The sequence below is a fragment of the Zootoca vivipara genome, chromosome Z1, assembly GCF_965207765.1.
Source record: "Zootoca vivipara chromosome Z1, rZooViv2.hap1.1, whole genome shotgun sequence".
In the NCBI taxonomy this organism is placed as follows: domain Eukaryota; kingdom Metazoa; phylum Chordata; class Lepidosauria; order Squamata; family Lacertidae; genus Zootoca; species Zootoca vivipara.
In genome coordinates this window covers 51,788,056-51,813,458 of record NC_142583.1, presented here as the reverse complement: position 1 = coordinate 51,813,458, position 25,403 = coordinate 51,788,056, and positions in this window count along the sequence as shown.

Genomic DNA, 25,403 nt, shown 5'->3' with positions numbered 1-25,403 from the left:
TGGGTTCCATGATCACTGCAGATGGTGACAGCAGTCACGAAATTAAATTACACCTGCTTCTTGGGAGAAAAGCAATGACAAACCTGGACAGCATCTTGCCGACAAAGGTCCATAAGGACCATAAAGAAGGCTGATTGCTGAAGAATTGATGCTTTTGAATTATGGTGCTGGAGGAGACTCTTGAGAGTCCCATGGACTGCAAGAAGATCAAACCTATCCATTCTTAAGGAAATCAGCTCTGAGTGCTCACTGGAAGGACAGATCCTGAAGCTGAGGCTCCAATACCTCATGAGAAGAGAAGACTCCCTGCAAAAGACCCTGATGTTGGGAAAGATGGAGGGGACAAGGAGAAGGGGACAACAGAGGACGAGATAGTTGGACAGTGTTCTTGAAGCCACCAACATGAGTCTGACCAAACTGCGGGAGGCAGCGGAAGACAGGAGTGCCTGGCGTACTCTGGTCCATGGGGTCACGAAGAGTTGGACACAACTAAACGACTAAACAACAACAAGGCACAGTTCAGCCTGATATGAAATAATGTGTCCACATACATTAATCTTTGCTTGTGCCTCCTTTCCTCTCTTGCATGCCTGACATTAGCACTAATGTTGCAGCTTCTGTAGTTTCCCTTGACATCCAAGCCAAGAAACTGTGGTTGAAGTACAAGCCAGAATAATAGTGAAGTCCAAAGAAATGAGAGAAGAGAGGAGGGAGGACAAGATGACACCTCTCCCCTGCCCCTTGCACATATAGAAGCCTTACAGGCTGGGAGTTTAATTTTATTTCAACACTGGTGACAAGACAACATTGTCCACCACATCTGCGGGCAGCAGGTTACTTTAAGGGTGTAGGGCAGGCTGCATGGTACAACTTCACTACTACTGACTCCACATTTCCCAGTATCCACCAGGCTGCAATCCTAGGCTCCCACTTTTCTGGGAGTAAGGAGCAATTTCATCCCTCCTGTGTTTGTTGCTGCCCATGCTATTACTTATCCTGACCCTCAAAGGGTCCCTATTTTCCAGGGACAGTCTCGGATTAACAGGAGCTGTCCCAGTTTCTGATTTGATCATGGAATGCTCTACATTTCCTCAGGATGTCCTTATTTTAATTGAATAAATGTTGGAGTGTATGGAGTTATTCGACTCCCAAGCCACCTGAAGTCAGCCCTGTATAGGGAAGTTTTTATATGTTTAATGTTTTGTTATTATATACAGGTGAAACTCGGAAAATTAGAATATCGTTGAAAAGTGCATTTATTTCAGTAATGCAACTTTTTTTCTTTTAATTTTTACAAATGCTTTCTTTTGGAAATTCCACAGTAATAAAACAAATAGTTAGAATAAAAAAAAAACATCACTATTACATTTCATTAATTACATTCCATTTATAATTGACCCACCTAATGACAAATCATTATAATTACAACAAATAAAGGCTTGACATATCTTGCTTTGCATGTCATGCATCTATCTCATATATTGGTTCCACCTTTTAAGTTGCATTACTGAAATAAATGCACGTTTCAACGATATTCTAATTTTCCGAGTTTCACCTGTACAGTATATGAATATATTGGAAGCCACCCAGAGTGGCTAGGACAACCCAGGCAGATGGGTGGGGTTTAAATAGTAAAATTATTATGGAATACAATGTCCCTATTGTTATCAGAGAAATGTTGGAGGCTATGCTTATCTTCTACCAATCATCTTCTGCTAAAACCTACATTGTTCATCTCACTATCCACTGTTGCCGAAACTAATATAATGAATTATGTAAATGAATACATAATCAATTCCAATGCATTTGAATGGAAGAGAAACATCAAAATAATGCAGTTATTTACAAGTTTGCAGACTAAAACAAAAGATAGCACCTGGGTGATTCTTGGCAAATAATGGCAAAATCTGCTCCTGTTTCCATTTCTGTTGGAATTCTCAGACATTCCTACTTGGGAGTAAGCCCTGTTGAATTCCATAGGATTCACATCTGAATTGTTGTAACTATGTGATTTTGTACCGGTACTTTTTTGAAAGCCAAATAAAGTTCATTAACCTAGATGAACACTTTATGTAATTGCTATGAGAAACCTTGAGATTATGAATGTTTAAGAAAGGAATTATTCATCCCACAGGAAATCCATGAACACATGAATGCGTCCAACAAAAAACTTAAAATAATGTTTAGGACATCCAGACTGAAACTAAGTGTTCAGGAAACCACAAACACTCTTGATCAGCTGTCCTTTTTGTCCTGGCAAGAAATTTCGCAGGGGGGGGGGAATCTGTCAATATCTCCCCACCGCTACCACCACCCCAGCCTGTTGGAAAAGCTATTTTCCATTCTTAAAAAATTTACTGGGAATTTTCTAACCTCAAGTCTCCTGTCTTCTCTCCCATAAAGAGAGCAATTCTTATTATTTCATGTTTAGAACTTTACCTGTAAATTCATACCCTCTATCATTCAGCAAAGTCAAATACAGTGGTACCTTGGTTTATGAACACAATTGGTTCCGGAAGTCTGTTCGTAAACTGAAGCGTTCATAAACTGAAGCGAACTTTCTCATTGAAAGTAATGGAAAGTGAATTAATCCGTTCCAGATGGGTCCGCAGCGTTCGTAAACCGAAAATTCGTAAACCGAGGTGTTCATAAACCGAGGTTCCACTGTAGGTCTTCTTCTCTCCTTGAAGTGAACACATGGAACAAGTCAAAAATGACTAAGCAGGTTTCTTGAGGCCTGTGATTACAACCTGCCAATGAAGTACTAACATAGTGGCCTAAGGATATCAATTTCTTTGCAGTTGTGAAGGCACTTTCAATGAAAGGCATTCCCTCCCCCTCTCACAATTCTAGAAAGCAGGGTCACTCAATGAAGCTGAGTGTTGGAAGATCCAGGGAAGACAAAATAAAGCACTTCTTCACACAGCACACCATTAAACTATGCTATTTGCCCCCACAAGAGGTAGTGATGCACAACAATTTGGACAGGTTTAAAAGAGGATTAGAAGATTTCTTGGCGAAGAAGTCTATAAATGAGTACTGGCCCAAATGGCAATGGTTGACCTCCGCAGCCAGTGGCAGAATGCCTTTGGATAGTAGTTGCTGGAAATTGCAGCACTTGGGAGAGTGCAGTTGTGCTCAGACTCCCCTTGCAGGCTTTCTGTGGGTATCTGGTTGGCCACAATGCGAATAGACTGCTGGACTTGATGGGTCATTGACCCAATCCAACAGGACTCTTCTTCTGTTCCTCACCATGATACCTAATACTACATAACATGCTGCAAAGAACAATGTGACATCATTGGACTTTGAGATCCCCTGCCTTCACTTCATTGGCTGCTGCTTGTGGTGATGTAGAAAACTGGAGTATGAAGACATCATAGCATGCATTTTGTGGTCCCATTCTTTGTTAGTAGTAGGGAAGGTCAAAATGTGGCACTGGTGTTTTCTATGGTAACCATGCAGCCTCCATCGTGTCTCGTTCCAGCTTGAACCTGACACACCTATAACTTTCTCTACCAAGAAAATAAGCAGTGTTCCCATTTTACAGAAACACAATGGGAAGGTACACCTTGAGACCCCACCTTACTGTGTGGCCCTTAGAAGAACCATTGGACGTGTGTTGTTGTTGTTTTTTTAAAAAAAATGTGAGTTATCTCTAGAATGCTTTGAAGGTGAAACTTGAGGTGAAAGTGTTAAATATTACTTAGGTCGTTTCCAGACAACCTGTTTATTGAGCATTCATCCCAATTTGTTTGTACAAAGTCCGTGGGGCAGTTAGCTGATGTCAGTTGTTTATGGAGCATTCACCCTGATTTGCTTGCAAGGAGGATATTTGATGCTGCATCAAACAAGTGCTACCCTACATTTTCCAGTGCATTTTCTTGTCACTTTCCCTATTGTAAAAAGTCTGATTGGGGGGGCAGGGCACAGAAACAGGTATATTGTGCAAGAGTGCCAAATCAATTTAAATGGTGCAACCTGGGTTGGGCAGTATGTGATTGAATCCCACCCCAAAATAGTGACTGTCTGGATGTGCCCTTAATGTATTTGTGTGTTTTCATATTGTACAAGCACCTGGTACTGAGAACTTGTGTTTCTTCAAAAGCCCAGTTATTTGGAACTGTTGATACGTCAAGCCAAGGCAATTAGTATTTTTAGGCCTTGGCGTTCATGCTCTTCTCCAGCGATAGCTCATTTAAAAATCCGAACCCTGTAATTTATTAGCAATATTTAATACCTCGGTGACCATAAAACCTTTGCGTTTTATTGCCACTGATTAACATACCTTTGATGTTCTGCCCAACATTACACAATCCAAAACAAATTACTTTCAGGAAGCTGAATATTATATAAATACAGGAAAGCAATAAATAATGCATAGGCGGAGCATTTTTTCAGTGCGTCCTGACATGCCACAATCTCTTCATATGGCTTTGACTTCTGAGGCAGCAGCTCTTCCAGTCCTCCGGGGAGAGTTTTCACCTAGGAGTGCACTTCGCACCATGGCTGCGGTGACAGCAGCTGCCGGGAGCCTGCTTTTGCACCGCTGAGGTTTCATCAACCACTAAGACCGCAACTCCCCCCCCCCATCTGCATGATCTTTGCCCAAGGAAGGCTGAAGTTGCCTAGTCAAAGTGCCTTCAGTTACAGTCTCTTCTCACTAATGGGCCCCAGATGTACACAGAACAGAAACTTCCATTCATTTTTCAGCACGGCATTTCTCCTCTCCTCTCCTCTCTCCCCACCCCACCTGCCCTTCAGCCCCTTGGCTTTTGGCAAGAGGTTAAAAAGGAAGGGGAGGGACTCTGTAAAGTAACAAAGGCAACAAAATATATTCGTTAACTAGCTGATTCTGCGGATGGTGCCAGAAGGCTCTTTGTTGATATTGCTGCAACGGACCCCTCTGAAAAAAATGGCCTGAGATAGCATGACAAAGGTTTAAACTTGCTCAGACCTAAAGCAAAGGTTTCTAAAAGGGTCTTTGGGAGCAAGGCATCCAGTTCCCAATGAAATACACTCCTTCTTTGTAGTGACTCTTCAAAGAATCTCCTTCCTCCCCTAAACCTCAATCTGGCATAGGTTCTAGATGTGCAGCTCAATTCTATGCATACTGTATATACTCTGAAGTAAGCGTGCCTATGGTTTCTGTTCAGTTGTATTGCTCTCATTGCTGAGTTATGGCATTATGTTGTATGAATAATGCCTGATTATTTCTTTTCACACCATTTCCCCATTTACCTCACTCCCAGTTCAATACAACAGTGTTATCTGGAAAAAGTTAAGCAAATATGATTCAAGAGCAAGTCTCATGTGAATGCCTGTCATTGCTTCTTGTTTGAGTCTACATCTGACTTGAGTCACATGGGTTGAATTATTTGATCCTCCTGTTACAGTTTCCCTTTGTACTCTTCCATGTTGCTTTTAGGTTCATGTTTGAAGTCTTCCCATGGCACCCAAAACTAATTTTGACCAACACTTAGAATACTAATGAAATACTATTGTTGTTGCAACAGGAAAAAAAATTGTTGCCACTATGATGTCTATTGACTGTCTCCTAGTTTGAGTCTTGTGCATACTGGTGAAACTCGGAAAATTAGAATATCGTTGAAACGTGCATTTATTTCAGTAATGCAACTTAAAAGGTGGAACCAATATATGAGATAGATGCATGACATGCAAAGCAAGATATGTCAAGCCTTTATTTGTTGTAATTATAATGATTTGTCGTTAGGCGGGTCAATTATAAATGGAATGTAATTAATGAAATGTAACAGTGATGTTTATTTTTGTATTGTTGTAACTATTTGTTTTATTGCTGTGGAATTTCCAAAAGAAAGCATTTGTAAAAATTAAAAGAAAAAAAGTTGCATTACTGAAATAAATGCACTTTTCAACGATATTCTAATTTTCCGAGTTTCACCTGTATGTTTTCAAGGAGAATATTCTTAGGAAATTTGAGCAGGGGATTTTGGCCCAATCTTAGTTGTTGGTAGCTTTGACGACAGCTCTGGTTCTTCCCTATTTCCAAAGTGAATCCCATCTCCGCCCTCACCACTACGGTAGTTTTGGATAGGTAAAATTTACACCAGCTGTGTCTGCATGGGGGAAGGTAACCCTGTTTCCTTCCTAATTTTGCCAAAGCATCCTTGTCAGGAACACAGATCTATTGCATATGAATGGAGTAGTAAAGAGATAAACTGGCAGTACAGTCAAAGGCAGCTGCTAATTGTGTCAGCTCCTACTGGCCTGAGGGGATGAGTTTGGATGTTTTAAGCAGATGGTCAGTAAGTCAAGAAACATAGGTGGTTGCAGATTTTGATCAGGCATTTCCTGTGATACTCAAGTGCAGAAAACCTTATGCTCATCCTCACCTGTGTTTACTGGAATCTTATTGACAGGTACTTTGCTATCCTCCACCCAGTGAATCACATAAGAAGCTAGCAAGATGAGTCAGTTATAGACCAGGTGCTGATCTTTTATCTGCATTCAGTAACTTTTGTGCAGAAATACAAAGGTGGGGAGGCATGTGCCCGAATATGATACAGACAAAAGAACAAACTTAGCTACTGATTCCACTTAAGTTGACATGTCATTTAATTATGAGCAAAGGCCACATCATACGGTAGCAATACATAGAATCTCAATTATCTTGAGTCCCTTGAATGATTGTGTGAATTTAGTGTGTCCTCACTCCTGGTTTCTTCTTCATCAGTGTCCTCTATTGATAACAACCCTATTTATCTGGACTTTGAAACAACCAAAGGCTTTGAATCTCCTCTAGGGAATTTGAATAAATGCTGGTGGATTATATTGTTGACATGATACCTTTTGTGCAGGTATAATCTGTTCCTGGTAGGAGTGAATTTTCATAACGACCTGCTTTTCTTAACAATTGGCTGTTGGCTCTAGAATTCCCCAGGTGTATTGCTGAAGACTGATCTCATGAAACCAAGCACTTACATCACATAAAGGACAAAGTCACCTTCCATACCTGAAATCACAAAATGGTGCATGGGCCCATTAAAATAATTGAGTGAAAAAAATGGTTTTGAAATTTCCATGCTTTGGGGTTTTCTCCACTTTCCCTCATCACTCCTCCATGTCTGAGACCTGGTGCACAGCTCAAAAGGCTACTTTGTGTGACAAGCCATTTTGCCATGCAATACTTAAGCAAAAATAGCATATGTTAAAAGGATATCGGCCTCTCTTCTGAATTAACATCCTAAGTGCAAGTTTTAATGGCATCTCAAGGCAGCCCTGTTTAGGGAAGCTTTTAATGTTTGATGGATTTCTGTATTTTAATGTTTGATGGATCTCTGTATTTTAGAATTTCTGTTTTGTTGGAAGCTGCCCAGAGTGGCTGGGGGAACCCGGCCAGATGGGCGGGGTATAAATAATAAATTATTATTATTATTATTATTAATGCAGACATGGATAAGAAGATTTTCCTGACTTAAATATCTTATAAATGGTACTTACAATTTCTTTTCCTCCTGCTCCTCATTTTGAAGCAGTTTCTTAGCAATCTGCTTACATCAAAAATCATGGTCTGCAGTACTCAAAAAGGGAAGAGATAAAAGCCCCTAATAAATAGAAGATGTGTTATTGCAAATGAAGTGTTATTGCCATACTATTTCTTTTGTCTGATCTCTAGCTCAGGTGCTCATTGTTTTCTAAGGACACAATAAACAACCACCACCACCACCATCCAAGAAGCTTAGGACAATGTATATCAAGCTATCTAATCTGATTTTCACAACAACCTTGTGAGGTAGATTAGGTTAAGAGATGGACCCTGTACAGGTGACTTGTACCTTTGTATAATCAATATATGGTAGGGGGAATGGAATATTGCCTCTGATTTCCATGTGGTGATTATACCTTGTGTACCACAGAACTTTCATGAAATAAAATAAATAAATAAATAGTCCAGTAGCACCTTAGAGACCAACTAAAATTGTTCTGGGTATAAGCTTTCGTGTGCATGCACACTTCTTCAGATACCACACACTTCTTCAGATGCATGCACACGAAAGCTTATACTGTACCCAGAACCAACTTAGTTGGTCTCTAAGGTGCTACTGGACCATTTTTAATTTAATTTAATTTATTTCAACTGCATCAGACCAACACGGCTACCTACCTGAATCTAGAACTTACATGAGTAGAAGCTGCACAAACGTAAGTTTTGTTCAAGCAGTCTGTGCCCTACAAAATTATGGGACAGATACGGATTGCAAAGCGAGAGCCTGTATAGCAGGGGTAGGCAACCTAAGACCCGTGGGCTGGATGCGGCCAAATCGCCTTCTCAAACCCACGGATGGTCTGGGAATCAGCGTGTTTTTACATAAGTAGAATGTGTCCTTTTATTTAAAATGCATCTCTGGGTTATTTGTGGGGCACAGGAATGCGTTCATTTTTTTCCCTTCAAAATATAGTCCGGCCCACCACATGGTCTGAGGGACAGTGGACTGACCCACAGCTGAAAAAGGTTGCTTACCCCTGCTGTATAGGCATACTATAGCCTCCATGCAGAAGCCTCTATGCAGAAAAGAGGATCAACATGTGGAACTGGGGACAAGGCTTACTATTGTGATTCTGCTCCCACCTTTCATCTATTGATACCGGTAGTAGGCTCAAATAGAGGTTGTCTATTCATATCTATGCAGACTGGCCAAAGGACATCCACTGAGCCTCATCATGAATTAGCAGAGATTAGAAATGAAGTCCATTACCCTGTCCACTATATTTGCTGATTTCTTTCAAGTGTCATACAGGCAGTGTTTATTCATTTTTTAATCAATTCATTTTGGGGATCAAGTTTGCAATCCGAAGGTGAGTTACAACAGGGGTCAGCAAACTTTTTCAGCAGGGGGCCGGTCCACTGTCCCTCAGACCTTGTGGGGGGCCGGACTATATTTTGAAAATATATATGAATGAATTCCTATGCCCCACAAATAACCCAGAGATGCATTTTAAATAAAAGAACACATTCTACTCATGTAAAAACATGCTGATTCCCGGGCCATCCGCGGGCCAGATTTAGAAGGCGATTGGGCCGCATCCGGCCCCCAGGCCTTAGTTTGGGGAACCCTGAGTTACAACATCAGGCATAAAACAAACTGTGGAACTAATAACAGTCACCATGCTGGAAGATATAAAACTGTTAGTGAAGTCACTTATATAACACAGACTGAGGGCTTATCTACTCTTACTTTTCCTCTGCTCTTGCCAGGCATGATCTGCAATTTAAAGTTCTGTGTCCAAGCATCCTCCCCCACCTTCTCTCCCCTCCAGAGCTTTATCCATGTAAACCTGCTCTTTAAAGCTCAATCAGAGCAAACGTCAATTCATGGAAAACCGAAATTGACATTTGATCCAATTCAGCTTTAAAGAGCAGGTTTTCAAGGGGAAAGATCAGGGATAGATCAGGGGTGGGGGTTATGGCATTAAAGTTAGGTCTTGTATATACAGAGGCTGAACACTACTGTCCTAAAGCTTTGTCTAAGCATTTCACAAGCTGTGCTAATGTCAGTAAGTTATGGAAGAGGTCACAGGAAAGAGAGTTTGTTACTGACATATATTTGCACCTCAGTAGTTGCAGTTAGAGGGGAGAGGAAAAAACACTTACGGAAAGGTTGCCAAAAATGAGGCTTCTAAATTTTGATGTGGAATTTGCCTCAAACTGATTTCTAACTCTATCAAATTAAAGTTTACGGTGATTATAAAATAAAGATTTTTGCACGATACATCATTTTCTTTATGAGTAGCCTGGAGGACAGAAAATTATGTAGGAATCTCTTTTTAGCTTTCTCAAGTTACTTAAGTATCATGATACGTAATAACGAAATTATCTTGGATTAAATATAAAAGGGTTTTTCAGCAGTTGGACTTGAGACAATTATAACATAACTAAAACTTTTATTGCCTATTTCTAAGTTTACAGAAAGTTCACCATTCTTCCTAGGAAGAATACGTTTCAGTCATTATTGGATATTTTCTTAGGGTAAACTTGGATGTTCCAGTTCTAGCCAAGGTGATTCACACATCTGTGTAGAGATCAGAACAGTGCTTGTGTGTAGAAAAAGATATATGAAGCAAAAACCCACATTCAGCACCATATGCAATGCACAACTTACCACATGATCAGCACCCCTGACTTGATTCTGATTCCCACAGAGAAACACTGAATTCAGGCATTGCATTCTCCTTCTCTCTTCAACCAGCGGGCAATCAGTTTACAATTAAGAGCTCAGTAGGGAGAGTGATGTATGGAAGTGAGAGCTGGACCATAAAGAAGGCTGATCGCCGAAGAATTGATGCTTTTGAATCATGGTGCTGGAGGAGACTCTTGAGAGTCCCATGGACTGCAAGAAGATCAAAACCTATCCATTCTGAAGGAAATCAGCCCCGAGTGCTCATTGGAAGGACAGATCCTGAAGCTGAGGCTCCAATACTTTGGCCACTTCATGAGAAGAGAAGACTCCCTGGAAAAGACCTTGATGTTGGGAAAGATGGAGGGCACTAGGAGAAGGAGACGACAGAGGACGAGATGGTCGGTCAGTGTTCTTGAAGCCACCAACATGAGTCTGACCAAGCTGCGGGAGGCAGTGGAAGACAGGAGTGCCTGGCATGCTCTGGTCCATGGGGTCACGAAGAGTCGGACACGGCTGTACCTCTTCCCAAAATAATTTCCCAAAGTGCTGTATGTGCTATGGTGGAGGTCCTGACTGTTATATCCACAACTATCGACAGCCACCCATTCCATTAATTTACCTGGTCCTTTTCAAAACTAGACTGGACTTTGAAGGAAATGGTTAACTGGTTGTGGTAAAATGCCATGCTGTATTGGAAATGGCTCCCTTCACTCACATTCAAGTGTCTGTGTGCATACATACACATGATTGTCTATGCACCCCATGTAGATTTTTTTAAAAGAAAGGCTTTGTGAGAAACTGCTTGTCAGTCTGATCCTGTATGTTTGCTCAGTGTCCAGTGCTGCTTTGTTTACTACAAACACTGCTACTTTCATCTTTTCAGAGGACATAATAAAGCCATTAAAATTGTTATTGGCACAGAGCACGGGGCTTGATTAAATCTTGGCAAGACAGGGCTACCGAACTCTGTTCCTTTTCTCCTCCCTCCCCCTCCACACCAGAGTGATATTAAATCACTAAAGCCACAAGAAGAAACTCAAATTACTTAAGTAAGACGGTACTTTCCATTTTAGCTTACCCCAGGCAAATTAAACAGGCCCCCTTGAAACAGTGACAAGAAGAGTTATAGGAGCTTAAGAGCACCAGACACCAATTACATTTTGAGAACTAAATGCCATAATTAACAAGACATATACTTTAATCTAAAGCAACTCAAATATGTGGCTGGATAAAGAAAAAAGGTATAGATAAACTCTGTAATTATAATAAATCAGTGCACAGGGGAAATGTATACCTTTGAGGGATATTTCTTTATTCCGCAATTAACTTTCAGATGTCTCACTAAGCATTCTTCCTTCCACCATCTGTATATGCCACAGAGCACCCTTTACCTCTCTTTTACCCTCCCATCACCACCCATTCCATCCTGTGAAGTATCCCAATTTTTGGACTTGGTTATAGGCATTTAGAGGTTCATCTACCATGGCACTTTGATAGCAGGATTGAGTCGGGATGGAAAGCAGTATTAGGCTAATGGAAAACTTCTGCTAATAAGCCCTTCAATAGTTGAATCATAGAATTGCAGAGTTGGAAGGGATCAACCCCCTGCAATGCAACTAGATCATAAATGGCAAGTGGCCATCCAACCTCTGCTTTAAAACTTCCAATGAGAGCCCATCACATTCCAAGTGAGACCGTTCCACTGTAGAATATCTCTTACTGTTCTTCCTCTCTCTCTCTCTCTCTCTCTCTCTCTCTCTCTCTCTCTCTCTCTCTCTCTCTCTCTCTCTCTCTGTAATTTGAATCCATTGGATCAGTCCTAGCCTCCAGAGCAGGAGAAAACAAGATGGCTCCATTCTCCAAGTTGCCGCACTTTAATTATTTGAAGATGGCTATCATATCTCCTCTCAGTTTCCTATTTCCTAGGCTAAACATACCGAAGTCCCTCAACCATTCCTCATAAGGCTTGGTTTCCAGACCCTTTATAATCTTAAACACATTCTAGCTTGTCAATATCTTTCTTAAATTGTAGCAGCCAGAACTGGACACAATTACCCTGATGTGGTCAATTACCCTGATGTGGTCTGACCAAGGCAGAATAGAGAGGAGTGTTACTTTTCTTTTTTGGGACACTATACTTCTGTTGATGCAGCCTATATGCAACCATTCACAGTGGGATCAGGAGTTAAACAGAGTTGTGTTATCACCCCAACTCTATTTATTATTTTCAATGCCATGATCCTACACTTTGTTGAAGGGAAACTCCCCACCAGAGTAGAAATCATATATCGAACAGATGGAAAGCTCTTTAATCTGAGTAGGCTGAAAGCAAAGAGTAAGGGTTACCATAACTTCTGTCATAGAGCTTCAGTATGCTGATGACAACGCAGTGTGTGCACACTCAGAGAATGACCTCCAAACCATCATAAATATCTTCACAGAAGCTTACCAAAAAGCATGGCCTATCGCTCAACATCCAAAAAAACCAAAGTGCTGCACCAACAAACACAAAACAACGTTGGAAAGTGTTGATAACTTCTCCTATCTTTCCACAAGGGTCAACAGTGATGTCAAAATCCAGCATTGCCTGAGCTCTGCGAGTGCAGCTTTCTCCCAGCTGAAGTCCAGAGTGTTTGAGGACTGGGACATTCTCAGGGAAACCAAAATGCTTATTTACAAAGCTATGGTACTACCTACCTTACTGTATGCTTGTGAAATATGGGCCACTTATAAATGCCATCACAAACTCCTTCCATCAACAGTGTCTCCAAAAAAATTTGCACATCACTTGGGAAGACAAGCAAACTAATGCCAGTGTACTGGAAAAAGCAAAGATCACCAGTGTGAAGCAATGATTCTTCAACATCAACTTCGTTGGGCTGGTCATGTTTGGATGCCTGATTATTGTCTGCCAAAGCAACTACTCTATTCCAAGCCTATAAATGGAAAGCGTAATGCTGGTGGTCAACAAAAGAGGTTTAAAGACTCTCTCAAGGCAAATCTTTTTAAAAAGTAGTATAAACACCGACAATTGGGGAACACTGGCCTGTGAGTGCTCCAATTGGAGAACAGCCTTTACCAAAGGTGTAATGGACTTTAAAGAGGCTCGAACTCAGGATGAAAGGGAGAAACGTGCTAAGAGGAAGACGCGTTTGGCAAACCCTCACCGTGATCATCTCCTGCCTGGAAACCTATGTCCCCACTGTGGAAGGACTTGTGAATCCAGAATTGGCCTCCACAGTCACTTATTGACTCACTGATAAGACCGTGTTGATGGGAGACAATCTTACTCGGCTCCGAGTGATTGCCAAAGATGAAGAAGAAAGACTATCCTTGGGTGCAGTTTATCAGGTCCTAGAGATCTGAATTCATTTAAATGAATAATAATAATAATAATAATAATAATAATAATAATAATAATATTTTATTTATACCCCGCCCTCCCCAGTCAAAACCGGGCTCAGGGCGGCTAACACCAATAAAATTACAATAAGACATAAAAGAAAAGAAAACAATTAATTAAAATACAAATTTAAATACAATATTAAAATTTAAAATTTAAAATGCAGCCTCATTTTAAGTAGTCCATAAATCCAAACCATGAGGGAGGAAAACACAGGGGTCAGACTGAATCCAGCCCAAAGGCCAGGCGGAACAGCTCTGTCTTGCAGTCCCAGCGGAAAGATGACAAATCCCGCAGGGCCCTGGTCTCCTGTGAGAGAGCATTCCACCAAGTTGGGGCCAATACTGAAAAGGCCCTGGCCCTAGTCGAGGCCAATCTAGCCACCTTATGGGGCTCGGGATCTCCAGAATATTGTTGTTTGCGGACCTTAAGGTCCTCCACGGGGCATACCAGGAGAGACGGTCCCGTAGGTACTATTACCACCTCTTTTCCTACCTTGGGATACAGCTCCCTCTTTGTATCATTCTTTCTGTTATCACCAGGTTGGGCACTGCTTTTCTCTTGGGCGAACACCCAAGCAAAGCATTGGTATTGTTGCAACCAGAATGCCCAACAAGATGAACTTTTGGTCTAATCCAATATAGGTGGGCCTTTGGCTAAACACTTGTTCTCCTATTCTGACAACCAAGTTTGGAAAGTTACATTGAATCCCTAATGCTCTTGCTGTCAAAGATAACCAGAGTTGAGTGTGTGTGTTAACTTTCAGATAGGGGACACTATACAATCCTCTTTTAGTTTTTTGAAGGAAGGCATGAAGCAGAAACAGAACCAGACAAGTATGAAGAGGAATGGAGACAAGACCGTTAAAAGTGATGTTTTGTGGATATAGAATGAATGTGTCAAGGTTAAAGTATTCCTCTAATCCCAGGGTCAGGAAAGAAAGCTGCTGCTAATAAAGTCCTTCTGTGCCATTTTATTCACTCCGCTAAAGGAAGGAGGGCAGCCAGGAGACCAATTACAAATCACTCGTCTGATGCCTTTAATCCCCTTATTTCCATTTCTCATCAGGAAGAAAAAGCACCTCCCCCATTTTCTCACTCAAATAAACACAGAATTCCAAAAATTGGGCACAGTATGTGTGTGTTGCATTTGGCTGCAGGAAAAGTTTGACAGGCATAATACTACGATCGTATTCTATAGTCCTTCCCATTCCTCTTGCTATCTGCTGCTTCCAGAACACACATAAGGGATGGATTTTCATGTACCCAGCAAAAGTCTCCTGGCCCACCTTACACAGAACCAAACATAGTAATTAACGAAAACGAGATGAAAGAAAGCCAAAGGCCCTGATCACTTTCTGTGCACCACAGAGGTCCCATCTGCACTATACTTTCAAAGCAGCATTATAACACTTTAAATAGTCATGCTTTCCCCCAAAGAATCCTGGGAAGTGTAGTTTGCCAGGACTGTAGTGCCAGGACTTAAGACTTGGAATCTGTTTTAAATACATTGTTAAGCCATGGAGCATGTGATGTAATAAAGAGAATGTGTTTAGCATGTGCAGAGTGCATTTTCCAGATTTTGTGGCTTTGAAATTTCAGGCAATGTTGTCTAGACTGGGCTGTTGTTATAGAACAGGGCACTTTGAACCTAATGTGTGCACATGTAGTAACCTGGCTACCACTGCTACTCCTTTGCACCAGACAACCACAGATAAGCTGCTATCCCATTCTTATTTCTAGGATTTCCTGCTGCTTGGCAATTCAGAAAAATCATGTTCTCCCTTAAAGAGGGCACGGGTTGTGGTGAGACCTGGAGACCGATTCCCTGTGTTGTGGGTGGGTAAGATTGGTCTGCCACAACACCCAATTGGTAGGTCCCTCGACCTATATATGCCCATGCACGTGACCCAGAGCTTCCTCTTTCACTGCATGCATTCGGAACAGCAACAGTGTGTCCTCTGTGCAGCTGAGAGAGAGTGATTTACCTTTGATGGATCGTCCTGGTGATATCTTTCTGTTATCCCCTATTTTCCAAACCCAGTTTATTTATTCCTTTGCCCTCTTTTGTTAATTTTGTGGTCCTTTCCCTTCCTTTCCCTTAGAGGGGCATTCGCCCCACGGGACCTTCGGCCCCTGAGTGCTCCCACTTGCAGAGATTCCCGCTGCCCATTTAATAAGATTCCTTGTGCAGCTGCTTTTTAAATTTATTCCCTAGAAGGGCTTTTGCCCTCGGGGTTTTTTGCCTCCAGAGCGCTCCCTGTTTGTGGAGCTTACCACTGCCTATATAATCACATTTGGGTTGCTTTGTGCAGCGGTTCTTAAGTCAGTTTCCTAGTAGGGCTTTCGCCCACAGCGCGGTTGCCCCAGAACGCTCCCGGTTCGTGGAGCTTGCCACTGCCTGTGTAACATTGCTTGGGCCCCTTTGTGCAGCAGCTTTTATCAAGTTTCTTGGCGGGTTTTTTCACCCACGGGCTTGTGTCTCTGAGTGCCCCCTGTTTGCGGAGCTTCCCGCTTTCCCTCGGGCGCTTCGAGCAGCAGCTTTTTGTATCGGGTCCAGCTGGACTCCGGCACAGGCACAACCCCCTCACCTTCTGTAATCAATAAAGTTGTGGCCTAAATTCTGCCAAAAACCAAAACTAAAATTTGAGTCAAGTGTATATTTATTTAGGGTGGAGGTCTCTGGGTCTGAACACGCAACTGAGTTACCTCTTAATGGGAAGAATAAGGAAGGGAACAGCCTCAGAAGTGCTTATGGCTAAGAAGGCAATAAATGATGTTGTTGAATGCATTTTCATTCCAGCTGAGCAATCACAACCAGCTCCCACACACGGGGGCCTCTAGGGCAAAACATGCAACTTCCTGGCATGCGTCATTTTTAAATGTAAGCAGTAACCCAATGCTGACACCATTTGTTTATCCTCCCCTTCCTCCAAAAATTTAAGATTGTCCAGAAGATTCATTTTATCCTCAGCACAACCCTGCAAGGTAGGTTAGACTGAGAGATAGTCATTTCCCCCAATGCCACATGATCAGCATCCTAGCTGAGTGGGGATTTGAACCCCCCTGCCTCTCTCCAGTTATGAAACAAACAAAAACCCCACTCTAGTTAAAGGTAAAGGGACCCGTGACCATTAAGTCCAGTCACGGACAACTCTGGGGTTGCAGCGCTCATCTCGCTTTACTGGCTGAGGTTGCCGGCATTTGTCCGCAGATAGCTTCTGGATCATGTGGCCAGCATGACTAAGCCGCTTCTGGCGAAGCAGAGCAGCACACGGAAACACCCTTTACCTTCCTGCCAGAGTGGTACCTATTTATCTACTTGCACTTTGACATACTTTCGAACTGCTAGATTGGCAGGAGCAGGGACCGAGCAACGGGAGCTCACCCCGTTGGGGGGGATTCGAACCGCCAACCTTCTGATTGGCAAGCCCTAGGCTCTGTGGTTTAGACCACAGCGCCACCCGCGTCCCACTCCAGTTAGGACACCACATTGCCTCTCAAATCTCTTATAAGCGATGCATGCCTTAAGGCCCTGGGATATTTATTTTAATCAGATGGATTAGTCTGTTAAAAGCAATGGAATTAATCACCTACAAAACTATTCAGTGGGTAGCTCCAGCCACACGATTTTTGCAGCAAGAACGGCACAGAAAGTTTAATGCACATATTCAGAGTGGAGGAATGCATTTTATTATCCTCTTGTATGCCAGACATAGCTCAAGGATTGTCTCACATCAGGGCTAAAAGAGCCTCTATGTGGGTCCTTGGTGGAGGTGCTAACTCAAGCTCTTCTCTGGCTCTTTTTCTTTTCTGCTTATCACTCATTCCCCCCTCAGTCATTCTCTCACTCTTAAGACTGCGTGTCTAATGCTTCTCTCCGCCAGCATGGATTGCTGGGTGCCTGCAAGACAACAAACATCAAAATCTGACTGTTATGCTAGCAATGATAAGATATAAGCAGAGATTTCAATGCTGGTCGAGCAACATTTCTGGTTGTGAGTGGAAAAACGACAAACAAAGCCCATGGAGTTTGATTCTGTCTTCAGATAGGCACGGCCCAGGCAACACTTCTTTTATCTGGGGAGATCAGCCACCACACTTGCTGATTTTACAAGTTTTGCACTGAGACGTACCCGGCGGCTGGAGAAAGGAGTGAGTCTTAGCTGCGTATTCCACTCTCTTTGAAAGTGTGCTACTTGCTTGGTGTTCCAGCGTTACCTTCAGTGTAGCACTGTATCTTCTTGCATAAAGCCAGCAAACCTTTATACATTCCAAAGAACACTGGAAATGTGTGGGATTAGGCTTCGAGTTTGGTGTCACCATAAGCTAGTTTTTGCACACAGCTAATGACCAATAGGGTTGCGAGTTAACCAGAAGGTGTGAGGAATTGCACAAACCAGTACACATGTCACATCAGTGCCTCCACACAGCTATGTGTTAGTTCCCTAAAGGTAAAGGGACCCCTGGCCATTAGGTCCAGTCATGACCGACTCTGGGGTTGCGCGCTCATCTCGCATTATTGGCTGAGGGAGCCGGCATACAGCTTCCAGCTCATGTGGCCAGCATGACAAAGCCGCTTCTGGTGAACCAGAGCAGCACACGGAAACACCATTTACCTTCCTGCTGTAGCGGTACCTATTTATCTACTTGCACTTTGATGTGCTTTCGAACTGCTAGGTTGGCAGGAGCTGGGACCGAGCAACGGGAGCTCACCCCGTCGCAGGGATTCGAACCGCCGACCTTCTGATCAGCAAGCCCTAGGTTCTGTGGTTTAACCCACAGCGCCACCCAACTTCCCACAAAAAAGCCCCTTTGTGGAACACAGTCATTAAAATAAATGGACTCTATCCACCCTCCCCAATAAATACAGCACCTGAAATTAAAATACAAATCAATCCACCGCCACTTCAAAAGCACTAATAAATTGCCATGTTTCGCCACTCATTTAAAGTTGGTCAAAGATTGAGCCAGGCAGACCACCTTAGGGAAGACTTTCCATAGATGAGGTATGATAGCTGAAAAACCTCTGACTTGCATATCTGTCCACTGTGACAGCAAATGGGCGTGGAGCAAATTAACTACATGACATGTAAGTCAATTCCCCAATTTTCTACCCTGAGTATTAGCTTTTGACTAACCTGCAAGAGTCAGCTCATGTTTTCTTGAGGTTTTTAATTATGTTTTATAGATATTTGTGGACACACTGCAATGCATTTTGTATGTTGCAAGCCCCTTGTTATGTTTTATGACACATTTTCAAATAAATAAAATAAAAACATCGCCAGAATGGTACCAGGTTCCTTATCTAACGCGGGTGAAAAACTATTTCTCTTGCTTTCCTACCAAAGGGCTGTTCATTTTCAGGCGATACAAGGAACTGATTTATCCCAGGTTTAGACTATTTGTCCATCTAGCAAGGAACTGATTTAGACTATTTGTCCATCTAGCGTCAGATCATCCACTCTGATTGGCAGCAGCTTTTGAAAGTCTCATGCGGAGAGAGGCCTTCCTCATCATCCGCTACCAGCTTTTTGCCCTTTGTTTAATAGAGATGCTGGGGCTTGACTGAACCTGGGACGTTTCTGCATATAAAGCCCGTGCTCCACCCGTGAGCTACAGTCCCCTTCCCTGGCTTTGCACTTTCCAGCTTTTCACCAGCAAAAATTGAACTTTGGTGTTCATTACATCTCTACACAAAGTTTCCATGTAAAGCTGAGATGCAAGGGATATAACACCCCAAAGGGTTCAGCCATTCTTAAAGCTGTCAAGAGTGAGTTTAGAGGTTAAGTATGGTTTGGGGGCATCATTCAAAAGGAAATGCTTGCAACGTATAGCAGAGGCAAGCTGCTTCACAACAAGCATGTTGTCGGTGGCTCCTCTTCCAAGCGATGCTTCCTCCCAGGTGGCTGCTCGTTTCATACAGGATTCACGTTGCGAAACAGCACAGATCTGCCAAAGCACAATTCTTTTATTCAGTAGTTGTGGGAATGAAAGGAGCTCTGGAAATCACAGCCGATACGGGATAGAAATACTGTGGAACAGATGATAGCTAGAAGCAAGGGGCTCAAACTTTTTCAGTTGTACTAACGCCAGGGATAATCGGCCTATAAAACTGGGTAAAATGCCACTTCATTTGGCAGAAAGGTGGGACACAAATTAGATAAACAAATATTTGACCTTTGGGGAAAATCATACACATACCTATCTGGTACCTCTATATTTCCCCCTTGTGGTGGGGCAAATTCGAGAATAATTTAAATTTTGAAACCAGCTTGGGGAATATGTTTAAAACACCTATCCCCTAGCACCATGGTGCCCTGATCTGATCCCCCGAAGAAGGGGGGGGGAGTTGGAGATCCAATCGTCACGTTGAGTTTAGCCTTTGAACTACAGCTGTTTGAAGTACTATTGTCAGTTCCAATCTCTCACAGGCAGGCTAAAAAGTGAACCATGTACTAAATACATGCATTACAAATTTCCTACGAAAATGCTTCAGTATATAAAGAACTTCATCTGCATATATAGAGTTACATGCGACAGATACACATACTGGTAGGAGAGCTGCTTCTGCTTCTATATGACTTAAATCCAGATGTGACCATATGTTTTCATTTCTGAAAATCTAAATGGCAGCAGCCACCCTCCACAAAATGAACTGAATAACTAACAACTCAGTGCCCTTTATTGGCACCCATGAATACATGCAATCATCATAGGTGGTGTTCCAATGTACTGTGTTACATATAGCATATAGCTTTCGTAATGTTTCCCTTTTGTGAAGGAAACTTGTAATGCATAAAGGTTTGTTGGCCTTGCTGATGACATAAAACATGAGCGATAATTTTATTAGATCTCGTTGTGGATAAACATGATGGAATTTACTTAGCTCAGCCTGCTATTCTACACAAGAAACGGGGTGTTGGTTGGTAGATGCTGTGTTAATTAAATTTGAAAAGTCTTACAAAAGTCTTTTTCAGCATAGAGATTACCAGGCGTAAGCCATTTTTCTATCACAGGTACCATCAAAAGCAGCTTGCTGGATGGGGCGTATTATACTAACTTCCTGGCAGGTGGCTCACTGTTGCTTCTTGAGACCGTGTATTTTAATCCGTTTCCCGCTGTTCTCCCAAATGGAGAAAAATCCCGGAAATCCCCCGGATTTCCTACCTGCCAGGGAGCCTCCATTTTGGGTGCCACTCTTCCCATGTGTAGGCACCAGAAATCGGGCAGAGTGGCACCAGAAGTCGCTTCTATGCATGCCCATGCGGCCACCACCAAGATGGCTGCTGGGCATGTGTAGAAGCGACTTCCAGTGCCACTCTGCCCGATTTCTGGTGCCCACACATGGGAAGAGCAACCCCGGAAGTTGCTTCTATGCAACTTCCGGTGCTGCGCTGCTGCTGACCCTGCATTTTTCAGTGGGAGACTTGGCAGGTATGGCTAAGCGGATCCCTCTGCCAGTACAAGCCAATTGTGGGGCGAGGGGAGGGAAAACCCCATTGCGACCCATTACTTGAATCCGGTCCATACAGTACTATTTTCTTTTCTGAAAACAAATATCCAGATGAGCACACCATAGATTTGAAGGGAAGTGACAATCTTAAGCAATTCACCACCATTTTATAGTGAGAGGCTCGTTCTGGAGAAAATTAGGATGAATCCACTAATGAACTTACCTACCAATATCCTCATTCTCTTGTTAAACAACTTTACAGAAGAACCACTTTGGGACAAACTGCAAGGAACAAGTGAAATAATTAGTTCTCTTGTGGTTCCTGGTGAATCAAACCACCACCACCCCATAATACCTACTTAATTTATAAGTTAGGGCCATTATCCAGCACCATCTAGTGGAAGTAGCCAGCACATGTTTCTGTGATGTTAGATCATGTCTGTACTACAGGATTTCCTGGTACAATTTGTGGGTTTTCGCTTCGCAAACATAGTGCTACTCAACCGGCACTCATTAGAGGAAGCGTCCTTCATTTGATCCTAAAGTTCAAACCTTGTATGAAGCTCCTCTTTTCACTAGATTTTCCTTTTCCTGGTGGCTGCAATTCCCTGAGAAGAGGGGTTAATTGTCAAATTAACTCTGGGAATTCTACTTCCGCGAGGGGAATAGTGGGTGTCCAAACAACTCTCAGCACCCTTAACAAACTACAGGTCCCAGGATTCTTTGGGGGAAGCCATGACTGATTAGAGTGGTGTAATTTTAATTTATATGTATAGTGCAGATGTAGCTTGAATGACCCTTTTGCAAAATTAAGCTCCCATCCGGAAGCATCTTTAGCTTGGTATCATGGTTGGGGCAAATACATTTTCCGATACCTTTTACTCATGACTTGTTGGGGTATGGGGGTATTTTTTAAAAAAGAAATATCATAAATATCATAAATTATGAAATACCAGTTCTAAGAATTAGGAGTAGCATTATTTCCAGCCTGGTCCTATGGGTGCTTGCCAGGGACTGCTGCTGTGTTAGTTCTGGAATAGGTCATGCTTAAGTGCCATTGAAATAAAATTGACCACAAAGATAAATTCAGGACAAAAATAAAACATACAAAGGAGCTACAAACTGGACACTGGATGTATTATAGCCGCTGCTCCAACCTTCCAGAAGCTTCAGATTTAAGCAATTGTGTGTGGTTAGTCAATTAATTCCTTTTTAAAGCCAAAATGTTGAAACATTTCAGCTTATAACCCATTCTATTTTAGCCCTCACAACATCATCATCATCATCATCATTATTAACAACACTACTATAGTATTTTTTCTATCTGCATACTTGCCAGGTCAGTCCTATGCGGCATAATTATGACAGCAGTAAACAGAGGACAAAAGACCGCAATAGTAACAGTAGGTCAGGCATAATTACACCAGAAATGTGTGCATGTTTCCATTTGTACATGGCTTTAAAAGTTATGTTGGCTGTGGGCTTAACCCAAATTCATTCTGTCTGCCTCAGGTACCTGCTTGAAACACTTCTCTCTAATCCTAGATTATCTCAATACAGGGATTTCCCTTGTTACTTTCAAATGCCAGAAGCACTTGTCAGATTGAAATGGGACAGCCTTTTTTAGAAACAGCACCACCTGGGATCACTCGTGTCTGCCGATGGGCAACTTATTTTATCACGTTGAGAAAATCCAGAGGCAGCAGAATAGAAATAAGCAATGGAAGGGAGCACTCTGCTTGGGAGCAAAAGTCTTAAGGTTTTGTTGTGCTGACCTGCAAAACTGACCTGAAATTTTCTTCTCATTTTGCCAGCCGTTTCTCCCCCATGGCAGGTTATGGCTAAGTGTAAAGATTACATGCAGAGTCATTAAGAACCAATAGAATAATACAGGGGACATTGAGAAAGACCAGCTACCCTGTACTGGGAACTAAACCTTTTCTCCAAAGTCAGGCGAACACTTCAAAGGGTTGTAAAATAGCTTGCTGGAGAATGCATGATTTAGGTTTCTAAAAAACAAAAATTCCCCTTTGAGCAAACACTGCATAACTACTACTGCTGCTACTACTACCATTATTACTACTAATAACAACATGTACGGTATTTTATTACTACTACTATGAATAACAGCAACATCTATTTATATAGCAGCATCAATGTACATGGCTCTGTGCCCAATTGAAATACGAATTTCTACCCTGAAGGGCATGCAATCTAAAACAACAAATAATACAATAAAAATCAACAGTTTAAAATACAGAATTACATTGCATTGCATCAGATAAAATCAAACCAGCCAACCAGACCCAAAGGATAAAATTTTAAAGAGAGATTTAAACATACAGAGTGAGGGAGCAGCCCACAAATGTTCCAGAAGATATAATATAAAATTTCTAACAACACAATGCTCATCCAATCTCACACGCCATCCATTCACACAACCGTTATAATCATTCACTACCTCTCCCAACCACTTAGTCATAAACCACTCACACTCAACAATGTTACAACCCACATATAAAGGATCACAACCAAGTATACACATATAAGATATAGGTAAAGGTAAAGGGACCCCTGACCATTAGGTCCAGTCGTGACCGACTCTGGGGTTCCGCGCTCATCTCGCATTATTGGCCGAGGGAGCCGGCGTATAGCTTCCAGGTCATGTGGCCAGCATGACAAAGCCGCTTCTGGCAAACCAGAGCAGCACATGGAAACGCTGTTTACCTTCCTGCTGTAGCGGTTCCTATTTATCTACTTGCATTTTGACGTGCTTTCGAACTGCTAGGTTGGCAGGAGCTGGGACCAAGCAACGGGAGCTCACCCCGTCATAGGGATTCGAACCGCCGACCTTCTGATCGGCAAGCCCTAGGCTCAGTGGTTTAACCACAGCGCCACCTGGGTACCTCATTTAAAATATACTGTACTCTTAATACCTGAAGCAGTAATGGACTCATGCCCTACTGCCACTGGACCACCTAATAATCCTCTCTCATCTCTCACCTCAGAGGGGTCCAGACCTGTACAGAGCAGGCTTTTACCCTTAAAACAAACAATGTTTTAGGTTATTTCAGTAGTGCACTAGCTGTGTCATCTAGTTTACTTCTCTATGTGTCACAAAGCAAAATGGTGGTTGCTCCTTAGAAACCTGAAATCACTATGGCCTTTTCTTAGAGGTATGTCAATGGGGACTATCATGATTAAGTTCCTGCACTGAAAAATGGAGCACTGCACAACAGCAAAGATGCTGGGGACTGACTCTTGTGCTGGACTCTAGGAATCAGACCAATGAAGCCACCACAGCAAACTGCTTAGTTGAAGGGATGATGGCTAGTCAACCAAGCAGTGATCTCTCCAGAATCCGTTTCAGTCTCATTCCATGGAGCCACCACTACAAGTGCTTGCTTGAAAACCTGACACAAACATTTAACTGCTAATTGATACGTGGCTAAAGTCTTTTTATGACAGTGCCCTGAACATTGATTGCAGTTGGCCACCAGTTATCTACCCTAGACTATCCACCATTGCAATGCATATCCAGACACACCTTTCAAATGCTACCATATCAAATTGAGATAATTCATCACCACATGACTGAAATTATTCCTACCATAGGAGGTTGCTGGTACAAGCAAAGAACAATAAATGAACACCTCGTCAGTTAACACATGTCTCTCTCACATCCTCGATTTAGAATGCCATTAATTCAAGCTACCTTTTGCACTTCCTCAGAAGTGCCTTTCTTGTGTTGTAGGAGTTGAGGGTGCTAATAAAATTGAAGCAAACTGTATACCCTTTCCTTGCATTTTAGCCTCCCACTCCCCAAGAGATGCCAAGCATTTGGCCTACAACACTTCTCTTTCCCATTTGGCATCATCCGGAAGAATGAGTGACAAAACATTTGTTGGGGACTATCAAGACTTTAGTTGAAAAAGACTGACTAAGGTGCATTTACGTGAAGCTATTTCAATGATGGGTTCAGGGTAGAATTATTTTCTTCCCTAGCTAATTCTCTTATTCTTCTGCTCCATAAGTGGTGTGCAGGACAGAGACTAAGCTATTCAACTAGACTATATTTAAGCCTGTGATTAGACTTTGGGATCAGGCTATTGCTAAATATTTTGATATTATAAATCAGTGAATGACCCACTGCATTGCTATGGTTCATGCAGTGATAAGTGGAAGCAGAAAGGCTGGTGATTCGGGAAAGATCTGTCGTCTCCCCCCCCCCAAACTTTCCAGTCAGAATGCCATCCTTCACATAGCTGCCAAATGCCCCTTTCCCCTTCCTCTCTCTAGCAAAGTGACAAATGTGACCAAAATGTTTCTGAAGCCTGGAAAACAAAATGTGTCTCATTTGAAGCCAAAGTAAGCTTTAACTGCAC